At 50.7% G+C, this 19,691-nt stretch overlaps 1 long non-coding RNA gene across 2 annotated transcripts; it reads left to right on the forward strand.

Annotated features, from left to right (window-relative positions):
• The first annotated feature begins 858 nt into the window (after positions 1–858).
• Positions 859–6,325, forward strand: LOC114485207 (uncharacterized). Of its 2 annotated transcripts, none has more exons than XR_003678685.1 (4): positions 859–1,245; positions 2,604–2,744; positions 3,716–3,868; positions 6,237–6,325. It is a non-coding gene; the product is annotated as an uncharacterized lncRNA (long non-coding RNA). The 2 variants fall into 2 exon arrangements; XR_003678686.1 differs by having other exon boundaries at positions 2,604–2,726.
• The last annotated feature ends 13,366 nt before the right edge of the window (positions 6,326–19,691 follow it).

The raw sequence follows: 19,691 nt of genomic DNA on the forward strand, positions 1-19,691 counted from the left end.
AAAACTAGAGCATTTCCAGTAACTTGCATCTATCTATTCGTGTGCTTCTCCCCTTCCCTCTCCCCAAGATATTTAGCATTTTCTTGCTTTAAAGGGTTCCCCCCAACGTTCGTATGCTATTATATGTTTTATGTGCTTATAACACGTTTATATGCCTAACAATAGACGGACTGCTGGATGTAAATGCTAATGGCAGAATTTGGGTGGTGTTCACTGGAAAATAGACTTTGCTGAGTTTGAAATTATCCATTGAACAAAACCCTTAAGTGCAGGTTGGCGTGAGGCAATGGTCTCATCTTTGGGCTGTCACCCTGGACGAGCACTTTGCCTGGGGAGAGAGGCCCGGGGGTCTGTGCTTCGAGCGCTTGGAGCTGGCCCGCAGGACCAAGTCTCCGGAAACTGCTGGGAACCCCACCCCCGCGACCCCAGCCCCGTAACCCCGGTCCCCCTAACGGTCCCGCCGGCCAGGCCCTCCCGGCGTCGTAGCCACGACTACCAGCCACAGCGCAACACAGCCTCCCCGGCACATGACCGGGTCTGACCAATCACAGTACAACAAGCCTTGGCCTCTATGATTGGGCCAGGGGTGGCCACATGATCCTAAGTGACCAATCAGAGTCCAAGGATGTCTCTTTAAGGCGGAGCAGTCCTCTTTCTCTCAGACCGGCCCCCTGGCATTTGCAGTGTTGTGGTGCGGCTACGACTGTTGGGGGCGCTTTGAAGGGGTCGCCGGCGACCGTAGAGAGCTGCCGAGACGCGAGAGGCGCCCGCTTGGACGACGGGGCCCCCTGCTGCATCTCCCAGAAGGGTGACGTGGGATGAGTCTCCCGGGGTCGGGACCGGAGCGGGCTCTTCGGCGTGGTCAGCCCCGGGCTGCTTGGTCACATGTGGTTCTGAGGTCCTGACTCGCCAGTTCTGAAAGACTGGCCCGGGGACCCGCCCATAGACAGGCGGTGTGGATGTCAGACCTCTCCCGCAGGCCCACCGCGCTGGGGTCCCCACAACGTGACAAGGACGCGCCGCTGGAAGGAGCACAGGGGGCTCCGGATTAAATGCCGGGCCTTTATTGAGTTAACAGTACACTTACTGTAAAATTCACTTATTTAAAGTGCGAGGTTCAGTGGTTGTCAGTATATTCAGAGTTGTGCAACCGTCCCCTCTATCGAATTTCCATTTACATCACCCCAGATGGAAACCCTGTACCCATCTAGCAGTCATTCTCCGTCCCAGTCCCTCCAGCCCTAGGTAACCACTCATCTACTTTGGGTCCATATAGATTTACCTATGTTGCACATACTAAAGAACTAATTCATTGTTGATCTGAAGTACAAGTTTAACTGGGTGTCTTGTATTTTTGTCTGCTAAATTTGGCCCCCAAAGGGGGGAGTACTCAAGCACCCTCACCTGAGGGGGACCAACGCACTGTCGGGAGTGTAAGATCTGCCCATAGGACATACTTCCACAGAGTATGGTTTCCAAGAAAGTGGAACTCCAAAGAAGCAGGCAGACATCAAGCCAATCCCTGGCTGTGCATGGGTCCTCTGGGGCTATCCCTGGTACACCCTGCATGGAAGGTACAGGGGCTCATGGAGAGGAAGAGTTAGTGTGGGTGATTTCAGGTCTCACAGGCCCTAAAGGTCTTTCATGAATATATTTTTTCTGCAGTGACCCTCCTTCCATATTTTCTAGTTCTCCCTATATTTAAAAACAGTCCTGGTTGTGTGCTTCTTAAATCATGTTTCAATTTTGTTGTTGTTTTTGACCATTTCCCACAATTTTGCGATGCAACATTGGTCTCTCTGAGCAGCTCAGTGACCCTTCCTTTCACCTGGAAGGCCCTGCTGGTGGGGACTGTGGCTGGTGCCTCTCATCCCTACCCCCCTTCACAGCAGAGTAAACTGAGGCTGGGAGGCCTCACCAAGCTCACCAGAAAGTAAGGCTCTGCAGCTTGCAGGCTAGCCTTCCAATTTCACAGCTAGTTTCCTTCTTCCTCTGAGGGTCAAGTTCATCACATATCTCAGGTCATGGAATATGATAGTGTTTCCTAAGTGCAAGGCCCTCTCTTGTTTCATCTATTTATATTTTACTCATTCATTCCCTGCTCTCATTTGCCTGACCCCATAGGCAGCCCTTCAGATGTGTTATGTGTGCATGTATTTTTTTCATCTCAAGAGATAATAGATTTAAACACTAATTCCTACTACAATTATTAACAAGCTAGGAATAATGGGGAAGATCTTTAACTTGCTATGGTAACAATCAGGAGCCTACAGCAAATACCTTTTTTTTTTTTTAACTTTTAAATAAACTTATTTTATGTGGCCACACTGTGTGGCTTGCAGGATCTCAGTTCCCCGACCAGGGATGAACCCAGGCCACAGCAGTGAAAGACTGGAATCCTAACCACTAGGCCACCAGGGAACTCCCTAAACTTTTTATTTTAGTACACATGTATGCTTATAGAAAAGCTGTGAAAATAGTACAGAGTTCCCATATACCCCACAACCAGTTTTCACCTATTATTAACATCTTACATGACTGTGATGTGTTTCTCACAATTCATGAGCCACTATTGATATGTGTTGTTTTTTTTTTTAACTAAGGTCCACGCTATTCAGGTTTCCTCAGTTTTAACCTCATGCCCTCCTGCTGCTCCAGGACCGTCCAAGACCCCACGTGGGACATTTAGTCATCACATTCTCCTCTGGCTGCTCTTGGCCGGGACGGTCTCTCAGACTTTCCTGGTTTGAATGACCCTGACGGTTTGGAGGAGGGCTGGGCAGGGATGTGCAGACTGTCCCTCTGCTGATGTTTTCAGCAAATGTTCCTCTGTCTGATGTTTTCCTCATTGTTACTCTGGGCTTGTGGGTTTGGGGGAGGAGACCACAGGGGGAAAGTGTCCTTCCCATCACATCCTGTCAGGGTCTGTCCTCTCAACACGACTCCTCACCATGGCTGTGCCCTTGGTCACCTGGCTGAGGTATGTCTGTCAGGTGTCACCACTTCGGAGTTCCTCTTTCTCCCCTTTCCATCCTGTTCTCTCTGGGGGGACGTCCCCACGTGCAGCCCACACTTAAGGGGGTGTTTGGTCTCCCTCCCGGAGGGCACAGCCATCTATATATATGACTTGGAATGCTTCCACACAGATTTGTCTCTTCTCCCCATTTACTTATTCGGTATTTTTTCCCTATCAGCATGGACCCATGAGTGTCTATTTTATACTCTGGTCTGTATTCCAACACTATGTCACTTATCCTGTTGCTCCAAGCATCCCAGGCTTCGTTGCTCCTCCATGGCTCCTGTGGCCCTTTAACACCCCATCACTGCAGGCTCTGTTTGTTTTGAGCACTGCCTTCCTTTCTGGCACTATAAGATCCTAAACAGTTTTATATATATGACTTGGAATGCTTCCACACAGATTTGTCTCTTCTCCCCATTCATGTATTTATTTAATCATTTTTATATCAGTATGGACTCATGGATGCCTATTTTTATACTTTGTGTTTTAATCTAATACTTTGTTGCTCAAGTTATTCCAGCCTTAGCCTTGGGAACTCTTTTACTTTGTGTCCCTTTAACAGAACCCCTTTGTTGTGGGTTGTTGTTTTGTTTTTGAGCACTCCTTTCCTTTCTAGCTATATTTGTCTGCTAGGGATACCATAACAAAGCACTGAAGACTGGGAGGCTTAAACAACAGAAGTTTGTTTTCTCACAGATCTGGAGGCTGGAAGTTCGAGATTAAGGTGCCTGCAGCTTGGTTTCTCCTGAGGCCTCTCTCCTTGGCACTTAGACGGCCATCTCCTTCCCAAGTCCTCACACGGCCCTTCCTCTATGCGTTTACTCAGTCCTGATGTCTCTCTCTCTTCTTGTAAGGATACCAGTCCTGTAGGATCAGGGACCCACCCTTATGTCCTAATTTAACCTTAATTGCCTATTTAAAGGCCCCGTCTCTAAATATAATTGCATGGGAGGTTAGGGCTGCAACCTATGATTTTCTGCGCGGGGGAGGTGGCCACAATTCAGTGTACTAACCTGTGTATATACACGTATCTATAAATATTTCTACGTGTTTCCACAAGTATCCATAATAAGCATGAATTCCTATTGGTGTCTCTAATTCTATTACCTCGTGGATCATCCTAGCCTTTTCCCTTGCTTATCTGTAAACTCCCACTCCGACAGAGAGAAGTGGCTCACAGCATCCACCATCATGCACTCAGTTGTTCAGTTCCAGTGTGCCTGCACAGTGGTTTCAGAATTAACTGGTCCCAGTGGGAAGCAACATTACCAACTACAGTATAGGTCTGTGTGCTGTTATTTTGCCTTTAGTCTTAGGGACCCACTCATTCCCAAAGTTACTTAGGTCAGCACCTTCCCCCCACCTCCTACAGTGAGATGGTCTCATCTATTTGTAATGCAGCTGGATTCTTTTGTCATTCCATCTGGAGACCCCCATCTCCTAAATGATTCTCTTACATTTGCATACATTAAGCTTCATACAGTCTCTGGGTTTTAACAAACGTGTACGTTCATGTGTCCACCATTACAGTACCATACAGAGTAGTTTCACTGCCCCCAAAATCTTCCGTGCTTCACCTATTCGTCCTTCCCCCCACCCCCACCCCTGGTAACCATTCATCTATTTACTGTCTCCATAGTTTTACTTTTTCCAGAATGTCTTATAAGTGGAATCATACAGTATGTAGCCTTTTCACACTGGCTTCTTTCAATGTAATATGCATTTATGATTCATCCATGCTTTGTGTGGCTTGACAGCTTTTTATTGCTTAATGATATTCCATCGTATGGATGTTCCAGTTTGTTATCCTCTCACATACTGAAGGATATCTTGGTTACTTCCAGTTTGGGGCAATTATAAACAAACCTGCTATAAATATTTGCGTGAAGGTTTTTGTGTGGATATAGTTTTTTAACTCAGTTGGGTAAATACCTAGAAGCATGCCTTAGTTCAGACTCCTATAACAGAACACGTAGACTGGGTGGCTTAAATAACAAACATGTATTTCTCACAGCCTGGAGGCTGGACATCCAAGATCAAGGTGCCAGCAGAGCTGGCATCTGGTGGGAGCTGCTTCCTGACTTTCAGAGGTGTCTTCTTGTGTCATCATATAGCGGAGAGCAGAGAGTGAGAGTGAGCTCTCAGGCCTCTTCTCAGAAGAGCCCATCAGGGGCTCTGCTGTCATGGCCTAATCACCTCCCAAAGGCCCAACCTCCTCACACCATCACATTGGGGGTTTCAACAGAGGAAATGGGGGAGACCAATATTCAGTTGAAAGCCAAGCACGATTGCCAGATCTTGTAGCCTCTGGGACTATGGAGAACATAGGTGTCACCCAGCAGCTCATCCTGGTCTTGGTCTGAGCCACTGCACATTCTCCTTTGCACCCACCAGTGCTGTAGGCTTGGGGGTGTAACCCCCACCAGGTGAAGGAAACACTTCTGTTTCTACTGTGCTGAGAGCTTTTTAATCGGTAACAAAATAGACTAAATCCGTTGTATTCAAGACACACTTTTCTGTACCTATCGACTTAATCATAGGATCTTTCTCCTTTACTCTATGTATGGGGTGAATTGCATTGCTGTGTTTGATGTTAAACTAGAGAAACCCAGACCATGAGGTCTATTTCTCACTTGTAATGGGTCTTTTTTTTTTGGCCACACCTCGTGGCCTGTGGGAACCTAGTTCCCGACCAGGGATCGAACCTGTGCCCCCTGCAGAGGAAGCACGGATTCTTAACCACTGGACTGCCAGGGAAGTCCCCTATGATTGGGTTTCATTTCAGATGTTTTGTACCCAAGTTCCTAAGTGAAATGGGCCTCTCATATTCTCTTCGCATTTGTCTGCTTCGGAGCCAAACGCAGTGAGCTGGACACATCCCACTCTCTTCCACTTTCTGGAACATTTTGTCCAAGACAGGAATTAACTGGTCCCTGGAATCAGGGTGGGACTCACTCATAAATCCCCGGCTCCAGGCTGGGGGAGGAGAGGGCTTGGACAAACACTTTTTAGTCTATTCCTGTTCATTACTTCATTTTGACCTTCTTTTTGTCATTTTATATTTTTCCAGGAATTTATCTACTTCATTTAGGTTTTCAGTTTTATTAGTTTATAAGTGTTCCTAATTCTATTATTTAAAATCTGTGCTGTGTCTGCAGTTATTTCCTCTTTGTATGTTTTATTTGCAGTGACTTGCTTTTTCCTTCTTCCTTGCCAGAGTGTTTTCATCTGACTGTTCTTCCAATGAACCAGCTTTGGGTTTTGTTCATCTCCGCTCTGCCCTCTCTCTCCCTCCTCCATTGATCTCTGCCCTTTTAAATTTCTTTTTGTATTTTCTCCTTCTTGTTTCTTTGGGTTTGCTTGGAATTAAACTGCATTTCTGGAATCCATGCTTAGTTGGAGCAGAGCTGGTCTTGAGTCAGCTGCCTTTGCCGGCCCATCCCTCTCTCTATGTCACCGAGATTGTTTTCAACAACGGTGACGGCTGACCTTTCCCAGTGTTTGTGCGTCCTGCGCACTGCAAGACCCTGTAGCACAGCCCCCCTCCACCCCTGCCCCACGCTCCCAGGCAGGTGTCATGAGCCCCATTTGAGAGCATTCCAAGTCTAGCCTTGATATGACCCCGGAATCCTCAGCTCCTGCCCCAGCGCCCAGGGCACTCCACCTGGAGGCCTCCCGAGGCAACAGGCTTCGGGCTGCGTAGGGCTGGGTCGCTCAACCAGATGCCCTCTGCTGGCTGAGATGGTGGGGTGTCCTGGCTGGAGCAGGCTAATGCAGGGTCTCTCTGCTGTCAGAGGCCCCAGCCCCCTCCCTCAGGGACTTTACCACGGCACCTTCCAGGTGTGTGAGATCCCCAGGGGAAAGGGTGTTATGGAAGTGCCCATGGCTGCCAGCTCACTGGGTGGCACCTGTAGAGGCCCTGCCCACCTGGGGCGGAAGCTCGGCCCGGTGACTCACTGCCCAGTCGCGCAGCACAACTGGAGATGCAGAGGTAGGCGAGCGAGGGATCTGGGATCTCCCAGCTGGCCTGGCTGCAGGCCACACAGGGTGGCCATGAGAAAGGGGAGACCACCCGAGGCCAGAGACAGGCCAACAGCTGCAGCCCATCAGAGGGGGATGTGGAGGTCACCCCAGCTTCCTTCTGGCCAGGCCAGAACCACAGGTGCCCCAGCCGTGTAGGCATCACTCCCTGCCCACAGGCTGCCGTCTCTGGCTCCTGGGATGACATCTATAGCCCTGCCCATCCCCAGGGCCAGGAGAAGGGGCTCTGTAGGGAGCTCTGCGGGCGAGGAGGGGCAGGAGCAGTTCTAGACCCTGACTAGAGCATACCCCCACCCTGCCTGCAGGAGATGACGGTGGACAGAGAGGGGTGGGGCTCGGGCTCGTGGCCAGAGGCAGAGGTGAGAGGCCAGGAGAAAGGCCTCCTGCAGGAGGGACTACCACCAGAGGTCCTTCCACTCATGCCAGGGCAGGGTTGGGGGGGCCAAAGGGGTGCTGCCCTCAGACTCCAAAAGAGGCTGCAGGGATCTGCTTCCTGTCCAGGAATAGGGCTTGGGACCCCTTTGGGGCCCTCTTGCATCCACTGACCATAGGTGACAGTAGGGCAAGCTCCAGAAAGCACCTGCTCTTTTTTTCTTTTTTTAAAAATTTATTTATTTTTTGGCTGCATTGGGTCTTCATTGCTGAGCGTGGGCTTTCTCTAGTTGCTGCGAGCGGGGGCTACTCTTCTTTGCAGTGTGTGAGCTTCTCATTGCACTGGCTTCTCTTGCTGCAGAGCACAGGCTCTAAGCACACGGGCTTCAGTAGCTGTGGCTCAAAGGCTTAGTTGCTCTGCGGCATGTGGGATCTTCCCAGACCAGGGCTTGAACCCATGTTCCCTGCATTAGCAGGCATATTCTTAACCACTGCGCCACCAGGGAAGTCCCAAGCATCTGCTCTTTACTGGTCCCTCCTGAGCCAGGGATTCAGGCTGGAATCCAGCTCCCTGAGGCTGGAAAGTAAACAGGGAACCACAAAGGGGGGTGGGGAGTTTGGGCTCAAAGTTCAGTGTTGACTTGCTTTCAGAGTGAGACTGCCTCAGCCCCTGCTGGCCCTCTGTCCAGTCTAAGTACTGAGGACCTCCTGGGGCTGTGCAACAGAGCCTCTGCCTTCCTGGGGCTGGGGCAGGGTGGGGCGCTCCCGAGCTGGGCCTGGTAACACAAAGACCAAAGACCTGACTTGTACCTAGCCCAGGTGGCCAGTAGCCTCTCGAGTGGGCCCCGGCCCCCTGCCCCTGCAGCTCTGAGGCTCAGGACTCCAAATGTCAGATCCCCTGCCTTACAGAGGGACAGGCGACACTCACACTTGTGGATGTTCTTTAGCACTGCCCTGGGGGCTGGCGCAGCAGAGCCATCCATCTACCTGGCCTCCTCCAAGCTCACACCCTCACCTGACGGAGGTAAAAGACCTGTCTGGGAATCAGGCTCATCAAAGCCTCTATCCAGTAGGCAGAGACGCTAATCACGCACCGGGCTCCATCTAAGGCAAGGGGGTCTCCACCTTGGCCCCAATGACACTGGGGGCCGGATCATTCTCTGTGGGGGGGGCACCCTGTGCACTGTAGGACGTTGAGAGCATCCCTGTCCTCCACCCGCAAGATGCCAGTGACCCCCTGATTGTGATAACCTAACATTGCCAAATGCCCCTCCACACCCCCACCCCAGTTGAGACCCCCGGTCTCCAGCAGCCCTGCCCAAGAGAGCTCTCTGGGATGATGGAAATACTCTGTTCTGTGCTGTCCAATCCAGGCATCACTGAGCATGTAGAACGTGTCTAGTGAGACTGAGGAAGTAGGTCTTTACTTTTACTTCATTTTTATTAAGCTAAAGAGCCATGCATGGCTAGTGGCTACCTTTGCAGCAAACGCCTGTCAGTGCTGGAATCCTAGCCCAACTCTGGCCTCCACTCCAGTCTGGCCTGTGCCTGGGAATTTGGTTGGGGGCATGAACTCACTTCCATTTCCCTCCTGGCGTGGGTCGGGGCTGCATGCCTCTACCCGATGAGTCATGGGGTTGGCACGGAGCACCCAGAGCCTGGAAGGCTGCTCGGCCCAGTCCCACGGGTGCTCTGTCTGGCCAGGGCCCTGGGTGTCCCCAGCATTTCCTGGAGTTTTCCTCGGCCAGTGGCTGGGTACTAGCTGTGTGGGAAACACTCACATGGACATACAAGCTGCCGGAGCCGCAGACCACAGCCCCATGGCCCCGTGTCCACCTGGAGCCTGTCCGGGAGCTCCACAGTCCTTGTTCACTTCCCGATGGTTGGCTCATGCATTCTCAATCCCCCAGAAAAGGACTCACTGGGTGAATTTTGTTAATTAAGTGGGGATGATCATTAGTACTGGTGGCAAGGGGTGGGCACGGTCCTGACTGCCCCTGGATGGGAGCCGAAGGCTCCTGAGGGGGGGCCCGGCCCTGGGCTGAGGTGAGAAAAGAATCCCGGTGCACAGCCTGGAGGGCACTGTGCTTCCAGAGCTGCCCCTGGAAGGTCAGGAGCTGAGGACGCAGCTGGAGGACTCAGGCCCAAAGCACAAGCGGAGTGGGCCGGGTCTGTGTCCCCTGAGGCAGGCCCTGCTGCGGTCCCCGCAGGCCCTGTGCTGGCCCTGGAATCACTCCCTAACCCCAGAGTCTCTTCCTGCTTCCACGGGGAGGCTGTTGGGAGAGAAGACATGCCTTTCAGTAACAGTAAGCAAAGTTCTAAAAGTAGGGGGGCGGGTGCTGAGAGCAGGCTCTGGGCCTCACCCCGGCAACAGTGGGAGGCTAGTGGACTTGGAGCAGAGAGTGAGAGGGCTGATGTGTGGGGCTGCTGTTTAAAGGTCAAAGGTGGTTTCCATCAGCCAAGGGCATTTGCTCCCCATGAAGTAAGCGGAGCCTCACCTTTGGCTCAGGGAGGGGTAAGGGAGTGAGCGCTTCCTGTGGGACAGTCTGTGTGGGCTGATCTCCCCCTCCCCCTCTACCCTGGGAGCAAAAGGAAGGTTGGTTGTGTTTGTCCTGATGGCAGTGGAACCCCGGACCCGTTATGCCCCCACCCAGCCCAAGGGGACCTTAATGAGGTGTTTCTCCCCCCCACTCAAAAGACCAACAAGAGTCTCTGCTCTTCCACTTGCTCAGAGGCCCCAGAGAGAGTTTCCAGCTCTCAGTCCTTATGTCAGGCCCCTGAGTGGGGAGGGGTCACAGTGAATTGTGTGCAGAAGTGCACTCCCACCCCTGCCAGCCCACAGAAGCCCCTCCAGGTGCTCTCTCTTCCTTCAACATCTAAGGGGCCAGCTGCTTCATCTCTCTGGGCCTATGAGTGACCAATAAGCAGAGTCCCCTCCCAGCCACGATGGATGTGGGGCATAAGCAAGAGAAAAACTCTTGTTTTCAGTCCTTGGGTTCTAGGAGCTATTCGTTATGCGGCTTAGCCATCCCAGCCTGACCGAGACAGTCTGTACCTATTTGATCCCAAAGTATCCAGGGCTGAACGTGGGCACCTGGAAGGTGTGGGGCTGGGGACTCCAGGGTACCCCGCTCCAGGGTGGACACCTGCTGGGCAAGAAGCACTGGCTCCCTGCAGGGGCCTAGGAGAAGGTCGGTCAGAGAGCAGGTGTTTGTGGGGGGGGCATACCCAGCCCCATGGGAGAGCCCCACAGAGGGCACTGAGGGTCCAGAAGTTTGCCCACTTTCCTTATCCTTCCTCCGGCTCTGACACTAGGGTAAAAAAGCAGGATCAGGAGATGAAGGGACTGTCCTCTCCAGCCCCTGGGAGCTGCACACGACCTGGGGTAGTGAGAGGCTGGACCCGGGATCTCTGGAAGCTACCTACCAGGGACTTGGATTTTAATAAATGAAGAGACCGGAAACCATGGACCGCCCAGGAAACCCATCAGGCCTGGAAGGGCAGTTTTCTCAGGGCAGGCTCAGGATGGTGGGGAGAAAGCTGTAACTGCTCCTTGCCCAGGCCCCCAGGTTCAGGCTGCCCAGCCACGGCCCAGCCCTCCCTGCTCCTTCCTCTCCCTTCATGGGATCTCCACCCCGCGTGCCCTGCTGCTGCCCTGGAAGCCCCGCAGCACTTTGCATTCATCCCTGATGTTCCTTCCCCTTCCTGATGTTAATAAGCAGTTTTTTTCTGCTGTTATTTGAAAACAAGACACAAACTATTTTTCCCACCAAGATGCTCTACTCCTCACCTTCCCTCCCATAACAAGATGAAATCTACGGAAAATTTATTCCTGTTTTCTTGCCTCCTGCCCACCTATCATGAGACCTCAGGAAGGATTCTATCCCCTGACTCGCTACCCCCAACTTCCGATCTTTTAGCGCTAGCCTACTGACAGACTTCCTGGCAGCAGCCCCTTCCATATCAAGGATCTTTATTCAACACTTACTTCCCCCAGTTCCAGAGAGATTATCACTACCTATTTTCCACTACATGTCAGCATGCATGCAAGTATATACACACAAACCACATGTATGTGCACGTGTTTCTGGGCACACATCTGCATGTGTGTCTGTGCACAGATATGCATGCATGTATGCACATGAACTCACAAGTGCATCCGTGCATGTGTGCATAAACACACATGTGAGTGCACACATACATATGTACATACATACATATGTACACGTGCACACATGCAGGCATGCACATTGTACACATCTCTGTGTACATCTCTGTGTGTGGGCATGTACACATGCATACGTACAGATAGGAGGTGGGGGAAGACAGCTCACCACTGCTCTCCTGAGAACTGGGTTCTGTCTCATTCTTGTTTACTAGGAGGCCTCTCTGGGCCCCTTCCTGGCTGGGCTCAGCATGTCCAACTCAGGTGCCGGCACATGAGTCCAGGGAGCAGTCTAGGCTGTCGGAAGATGCTTTTCCCCAGCCTATGCAGGCTTCGGGTCACACAAGGAGCCCAATGTCAGTCTGAATCTTTTTCCTTTGTCAGCAACCTCTTTCTCAATGAAGCTTTGAAAATCTCTTCCTTACCCGTGGGGTTTAGGAGATTTATCAGGATGGGCCTGGGCGGGGCCTGTCTTGGCCTCCTGCCTGGAGCTCTCTGGGCTTCGCACGCCTACATCCCTGGATCTTCCTGGAGATGTTCTATTATATCTGTCCAATGGTCCTGGTCACACTAACCACCTGTCGCTTTTGCTCCTCTGGGACTCCATCCACAACTGAGGTCTAAGCCTCTCATTTTTCCTGTGTGCTTTGCATCTCCTCGCATTTTCCCTCTGTGATGTGAGGTGTTGCTTCTACCTGGACATCTAGGTGTTCATTGACAGCTGCCTCTCCTTCAGTTCACTGGCTGAAATTTTTCTAGTTCAGTTGCAGGGAGTCCTCTCTGCAAGAGAGCACACTGATATGTGTGTGTGTGTGTGTGTGTGTGTGTGTGTGTGTGTGTGTATGAGCATGGGTTTTCTCTGTTGGGTCAGAGGGGTGGGATGTTTGCACAGCCTCCTCTGGAAGATCTTCCTCTTTGACTTCTGGGCTCTGGTCTGTGTCCCCTTCCTTTGTCAGTCTGTTGGTGCCAGGTCTGGTGGAAGAGGATGCTGACCTGGACATCTGTGCCCACCCCCCCCCACCCCCACAGGGGTGAGGACAAAGCCATCATCCTGCCCTGGACTAGTGGCTGCTCTGGGATGGCTGCTGCCCCGGGCTGGCCCACCCGGCACCTTCCCAGCACCATCTCCACTGCACCTGTGGCCTCATCCATTGTCTAGGTTACAGAGCCAAGACACAAACCAACAACCAAGACCCAGGCAGACAGCACAGTACTGTTGCAGCTGTCTGAAGCTCTTGGCACCCAGGTGAGGAAAGCAAGAAAAATGAAGCCATCAGAGTCATGGGGGCCTCAAGAAAGAGTGGATGCTGACGGGAAGGGAGGGCAAGTCTTCTAGGAGGAAGGGTCCCAAGTCACCTGCTGCCAAAACTTTTAGGACAGAAAGATGTCTACACCAGCTGCTCCACTGCTTCTCCTCCCCTCTCTCTCTTTTTCAATCCATGGATTTTTTAAAAATTGTGTTAAAATATACATAACATACAACTGCCATTTTAACCTTTAAATGTACAGTTCGATGGCATTAAGTACATTCATGTTGTTGTGCAACCATTACCACGGTCCATCTCCAGACTCTTTTCATCTTCTTAAATGGAAACTCTGTTCCCATTAAACATTAACTCCCCATTCCCCTCCCCCTCCCCTGGTAACTTCTACTCGACTTTCTGTCTCTATGAATTTGCCTGCTTCCGACCTCATGTAAGTGGAATCAGTCTTTGTCCTTTTGTGACTAGCTTATTTCACTTAGTATAATGTCTGCAAGGTTCATCCATGTTTAGCACTTGTCAGAATTTCCTTACTTTTTAAAGGCTGAATGATATTCTATTGTATGTACAGGCACACTTCGCTTTATTGTGCTTTGCAGATATTGCATTTTTTACAAACTGAACATTTGTGCCCTGTGTCAAGAAAGTCTATTGGCACCAATTTCCAACAGCATTATTTTATTATTTTAAAAATTGTATTTATTTATTCATTTTTGGCTGCATTGGGTCTTCGTTGCTGCACGCGGGCTTTCTCTAGTTGTGGCGAGCGGGGGCTACTCTTCGTTGCAGTGCGCGTGCTTCTCATTGCAGAGGCATCTCTTGTTGCGGAGCACGGGCTCTAGGCGTGCAGGCTTCAGCAGTTGTGGCATAAGGGCTCAGTAGTTGTGGCTCGTGGGCTCTAGAACACAGACTCAGTAGTTGTGGCTCACGGGCTTAGTTGCTCCACAGCATGTGGGATCTTTCCAGACCAGGGCTTGAACCCATGTCCCCTGCATTGGCAGGCAGATTCTTAACCACTGCTCCACCAGGGAAATCCCAGGATTATTTTAAAATTAAGGTATATACACTGGGTTGTTGTTTTTTTTTTTTTTTAGACTTAATGCCTTTGCACACTTAATAGACTATAGTATAGTGTAAACATATCTTTTCTTTTTTCCTTTTGGCCATGCAGCATGTGGGATCTGAGTTCCCCGACCAGGGATTGAACGCATGCCCGCTGCATTGGGAGCGCGGTAAAACTTTTTTTATTGAAGGATAGTTGATGTACAATGTTATATTTTACAAGTGTACAATACAGTGATTCACAATTTTTAAAAGTTATACTCCGTTTGTAGTTATTATAAAATATTGCCTATATTCCCTGTGTTGTATAATATATCCTTATAGCTTATTTTATACATAATAGTTTGTACTTCTTACTCCCCTACTCCTACATTTTTATTCCCCCCGCCACTGGTAACCACTAGTTCACTCTCTATTTCTGTGAGTCTGTTTCTTTTTTGTTGTATTCACTAGTTTGTTGTATCTTTTAGATTCCACATATAAGTGATATCATAGAGTATTTGTCTTTCTCTGTCTTACTTATTTCACTTAGCATGATACCCTCCAAATCATCCATGTCGTTGCAAATGGCAAGATTTCTTTTTTTATGGCTGAGTAATATTCCATTATATATATATAAATATAAATATATATATATATATATATATATATATATATACCACATCTTCTTTGTCCATTCATCTGTTGATGGACACTTAGGTTACTTCCATATTTTGGCAATTGTAAATAGTGCTATGAACATTGGGGTCCATGTATCTTTTTGAATTAGTGTTTTTGTATTCTTTGAATATATACCCAGGAGTGGAACTGCTGGGTCATATGGTAGTTCTATTTTTAGCTTTTTGAGAAACCTCCATACTGTTCTCCACAGTGGCTGCACCAATTTACATTCCCACCAACAGTGTACAGGGGTTCCCTTTTCTCCACATCTTCATCAACATTTGTTTTTTTGTTTGTTTTTTAAATTATTTATTTATTTATGTTTAAAATTTTATTTATTTTTTGGCTGTGTTGGGTCTTTGTTGCTGCATGCAGGCTTTCTCTAGTTGTGGTGAGCAGGGGCTACTACTCTTCGTTGCGGTGTGCGGGCTTCTCACTGCGGTGGCTTCTCGTGTTGCATGGCTGAGTAATATTCCATTATATATATATAAATATAAATATATATATATATATATATATATATATATATATATATATACCACATCTTCTTTGTCCATTCATCTGTTGATGGACACTTAGGTTACTTCCATATTTTGGCAATTGTAAATAGTGCTATGAACATTGGGGTCCATGTATCTTTTTGAATTAGTGTTTTTGTATTCTTTGAATATATACCCAGGAGTGGAACTGCTGGGTCATATGGTAGTTCTATTTTTAGCTTTTTGAGAAACCTCCATACTGTTCTCCACAGTGGCTGCACCAATTTACATTCCCACCAACAGTGTACAGGGGTTCCCTTTTCTCCACATCTTCATCAACATTTGTTTTTTTGTTTGTTTTTTAAATTATTTATTTATTTATGTTTAAAATTTTATTTATTTTTTGGCTGTGTTGGGTCTTTGTTGCTGCATGCAGGCTTTCTCTAGTTGTGGTGAGCAGGGGCTACTACTCTTCGTTGCGGTGTGCGGGCTTCTCACTGCGGTGGCTTCTCGTGTTGCAGAGCACAGGCTCTAGGCACGTGGGCTCAGTAGTTGTGGCTTGTGGGCTCTAGAGCGCAGTCTCAGTAGTTGTGGTGCACGGGCTTAGTTGCTCTGCGGCATGTGGGATCTTCCTGGATCAGGGATCGAACCCGTGTCCCCTGCATTGGCAGGTGAATTCTTAACCACTGCGCCACCAGGGAAGTCCCTGTTGGCTTTTGCTAAAATCATAGAGTATTTGAAATTGCGGGTGCCCTGGAAAATATAGAATCGGATAGCCTCTCTGGGCCTGTTCCTGCATCTCACAATGATGTATTGATGATCTCTAAGGGAACAATGCAAGTTAGCATTCCTATGGTTTGTCAACATGTAGCAGGAGCAGAAAGGAGGAGACTCACCCCCTGGGTGCTCACGTGGGAGCCAGCTGAGGATGGTAGTCACGGGGGTCGACCTGCCCTCCAGGGTGTGAGCCCGGGCCACAAAGCCCCTCCTTGGTGACCCTGGGCTGCCCTAAGCTCTGGTCAAGGGGAAGCCACAGGTAGACACAATTTGCAAATGACCCCAGCCCCTGACCCATTAATTGGCTCTTGCCAGTGACCTGTGACCTGGGGCAGAAAAAGAACAAGTGACCAGGACCAGCCAGTAGCTGAAGGAGGCACAGCAGGGAGGTCAGGGGAGCTCAGGGGCAGAAACTACTGGAAGCCAGAGTAGCCAGCCAGAGGAGGAAGGAGAGCAGAGGAGGGGCTGGGAGGTGTGGGGTCACCATGAGAGACTGCAGCCAGGGGACCCAGAGCAGCTCCCACCCCCTGCCCAGCCCCAGGTCAGGTGTCCTTCCAAGGACATGGGCACATGCACATGCCTCTTGTTTCTGGAGATTGGAGTGTGTATCTATCCCTCTCCCCCAAAGAGTCTGACAACCCTTGGAGGGTTGAGGTGAGGTCGGGATGGGAGAAGGGAGGTGTGTGCTCTCAGGGGACAGGAAAATGCAAACCTCTGCAGCCTGATGCCAGCCCTGGCCTGACCTCAGAAAGCACAAGTGCTGGGGCTTCCCTGGTGGCGCAGTGGTTGAGAGTCTGCCTGCCGATGCAGGGGACATGGGTTTGAGCCCTGGTCTGGGAGGATCCCACATGTCGTGGAGCAACTGGGCCCATGAGCCACAACTACTGAGCCTGCGCATCTGGAGCCTGTGCTCCGCAATGAGAGGCCGCGATAGTGAGAGGCCCGCGCACCACAATGAGGAGTGGCCCCTGCTCGCTGCAACTGGAGAAACCCCTCACACGGAAACGAAGACCCAACACAGCCACAAATGGATAAATAAATAAATAATTTTTTTAAAAAAGTATTTAAAAAAAAAGCAAGCACAAGGGCTTCGTTCATGCATGGGGCGTTCGGGCATAGGTGTGGGGTATGGGCTTCTTTTTGGGGTGATGAGAATGTAAAATTGACTGTGACAATGGTTGCTATATACTAAAAACCATTGAACTGTATGCTCTAAATGGGTGAATTGTGTGGTTTGTGAACTCTATCTTGATAAAGCCACTCACACAGGCACACAATCACACATGGCACAAGCCCAGGAATCTTCTGCACACCAGGACACACACGGTCTCAGCTTGCTTCCTTTGCACTCTGCTTTCACACAAGGGCAGAGGACAGGCTGGGCATCCCCTCCCCTCCGAAGCTTCCTCACCTGCCCAGGAGGTCAGAGGGGGTTTGGGTTGAAGCAAAGGGGACCATGTATTTGGAACTGCATTAATACCGCGATGCCAGGTGGAGTGGGGATGGTCTGTGGAGAGAGAGTGGGACGCTGAGAGCAACGCACAGGGGATGGAAAGAGGTAGCAGGGACCAGCTGGGAGTCCAGGCAATGGGGAGGGGCCTGCAGGGATGGGATTGGGTGAAAGGCCTCCAGCCCTCCAGCCCCCACCCCACAGGCTTTTGGGTAAGACTTACCTTCTGTGGTTTCAGATTAAAATAAAAAGACCCTGGGCAGGGGTGTATAGGCCCCCAGCCCAGTTGGGAACACACCTGGGGCATCCTAAGTGTGAGTGAGTTTTGAGGGGGAGCTGGCATAAGCCAGTGTCCTTGCTGGAAGCAGAATCATGAGCCTTGGAGGGGGCAGCGTGAAACCCACTCTGGCTGCAAAGGCGGGGGTCTGAGCCTGGCAGTTCTGCTTGGAAATGGCCTGGGCTAGGAGCTGGGAGTTCATCCATGTGAGTCATTCATGAAGCCAGCATTTACTGAGTGTCTACTATGTGCCAGGCGCAGGCTGGGTGTCATCTTGGAGTCAGTGTGAGCTGGGACACTAATGAGGCCATTTCCAACAGAAAGAACACTCACCTATGTGGGAGCCTTCATGCCACGCCAGCCTTCCGGCCGTTTTATTCCTGGTCCTAACACCATGCTCCAAGGGCAGGTCTAAGACACTGACTTTCACCTTCTCAAGGTCACACAAGAGCAGGGCTAGAGAGCAGAACATGAGCACAGAGAGGATTGCAATTCTGGAGAGTGTACCAGGCCCCCACTCTGGTGGCCAGAAGTGGGGAAGCAGCTGTCATAGTACAGCCTCTACAAGCCCTAGCCCTGCAAGGGTGCTTCGCAAATGGGAAACTGAGGCACACACAAGGGACAACTGTGATTATCCTGACCAATTCTGAGAAAAAAAAGAAGCAGGCAGAACCCTGGGACCTGGGGGTAGCCCAAAGAGTTGCAGCTTCTTTTTGAGAAAGGACATCGAGGCCCCAGTAGGGGACTGCAGATCAGCGATCAGCCCAGGGCAGCTAAGGGAGTCGCCAGTCCAGTATTTCCAGGGAGCTGGTGCCAAGCCCCTTTCTGTTTCCAGTCTCCACTCGTGGCTTTCTCTCGTGGGGAAACTGGACACTTAGCATATTCTGCCAGCAAGGCTAGTTTTACTAGTTTGGCAAAAATCTTCCCAACACCCTAAGACTGAGAAACTAGGCTAACCACTGTGCATGGACATGGGGTGTTCCTAATTGCCCACCACTCATTAGCAGCTGATCATGGTTTGCCTTGGAGCCTCTCCTTCTGTCTTCACACTGCTATGTAATGCTCAGGAATTGATGCCCGCTCCCCCAAATTGACCTCCAACTATTTTCGAACAGGGGCTGCACTACTGAGGCTGAGTGGTGGAGAGGGAAGACTTGTGAATGGAGAGACCAGGCACTTTCTTTCTCTGCAACCAGGGAAGATGATCGTGAATGGTGGCCCTGGCAGCTATCTCACCCACACCTCTATGTAACCCCTGTGCTCAGAGTAGTATGTTTGTTAGCTGTCCAAAAATATGTATTAACAGCCTGTTTTATGGTTCTTTCTCTTTGGCTGGGGTGGGAGATAGGCCTAGAGAAGCATCGAAACGAAAGTCATTCCTTCTTGGTTCAGGCACCTCTCTGAAGACCCAAGGCAGATTAGATGAAAACATTGATCCAGTCTCCAGGCAATGGAACTGGAGAGGCAGGCAATGCAGGCCTCACCCTCTGAAAGGTGGTAGTGTCACCCTCACCCTTCAGTCTGACACCAGGCCCTAGGATGGATCCTCCTTTAGTCCTAGGCTTGAGAGTGCTGTAGGCCCTGGACTTAGCTCATAGGGTAGGAAGGGAACCACACAGTGCACGACCTGGCCAGCCCAAGAGACCTGTGCACACTTGTGTCCCCTGTAGCCTGGCCTGTGTCACTTCCCACAGGCGCCGGTGCAGGGAGGGCGGCCCCCTCCTGGAGAGTCCCGAATGTGCGGGTCTGGGGCCTGGAGGGACAAGCTCTCTCTTCCCTCTCCCTCCATCAAAAGGCTCTGCCTGTGTGCTTGTCCCAGGCCTGTCGCGAGGAGACGCTGGCTTCCCAGACACCTGTGGGAACAAACGAAGACCCTCCGAGAGCACGTGGGTCCTGCATGCGGAAGGGGGCCAGGCAGGGGGCTATCGGCCCGGGACTGCTGCGGGGAACAGGGGGCAAGGAGAGAAGTAGGTCTGGCCTGGCCTGGACGTCCGAGGGTCGCGAGGATGAAAGAGAACGCTGGGCTGCAGGGCGGGGGCCGGGCCCCACCCACGGGGCCGGGCCCCACCCACCCTGCCTTGCCCTGCTCGGCCCCGCCCCTCCCCGTCCCTCCCCAGCCTGTCTTCC

The sequence above is a fragment of the Physeter macrocephalus genome, unplaced genomic scaffold (genome assembly GCF_002837175.3).
Source record: "Physeter macrocephalus isolate SW-GA unplaced genomic scaffold, ASM283717v5 random_702, whole genome shotgun sequence".
In the NCBI taxonomy this organism is placed as follows: domain Eukaryota; kingdom Metazoa; phylum Chordata; class Mammalia; order Artiodactyla; family Physeteridae; genus Physeter; species Physeter macrocephalus.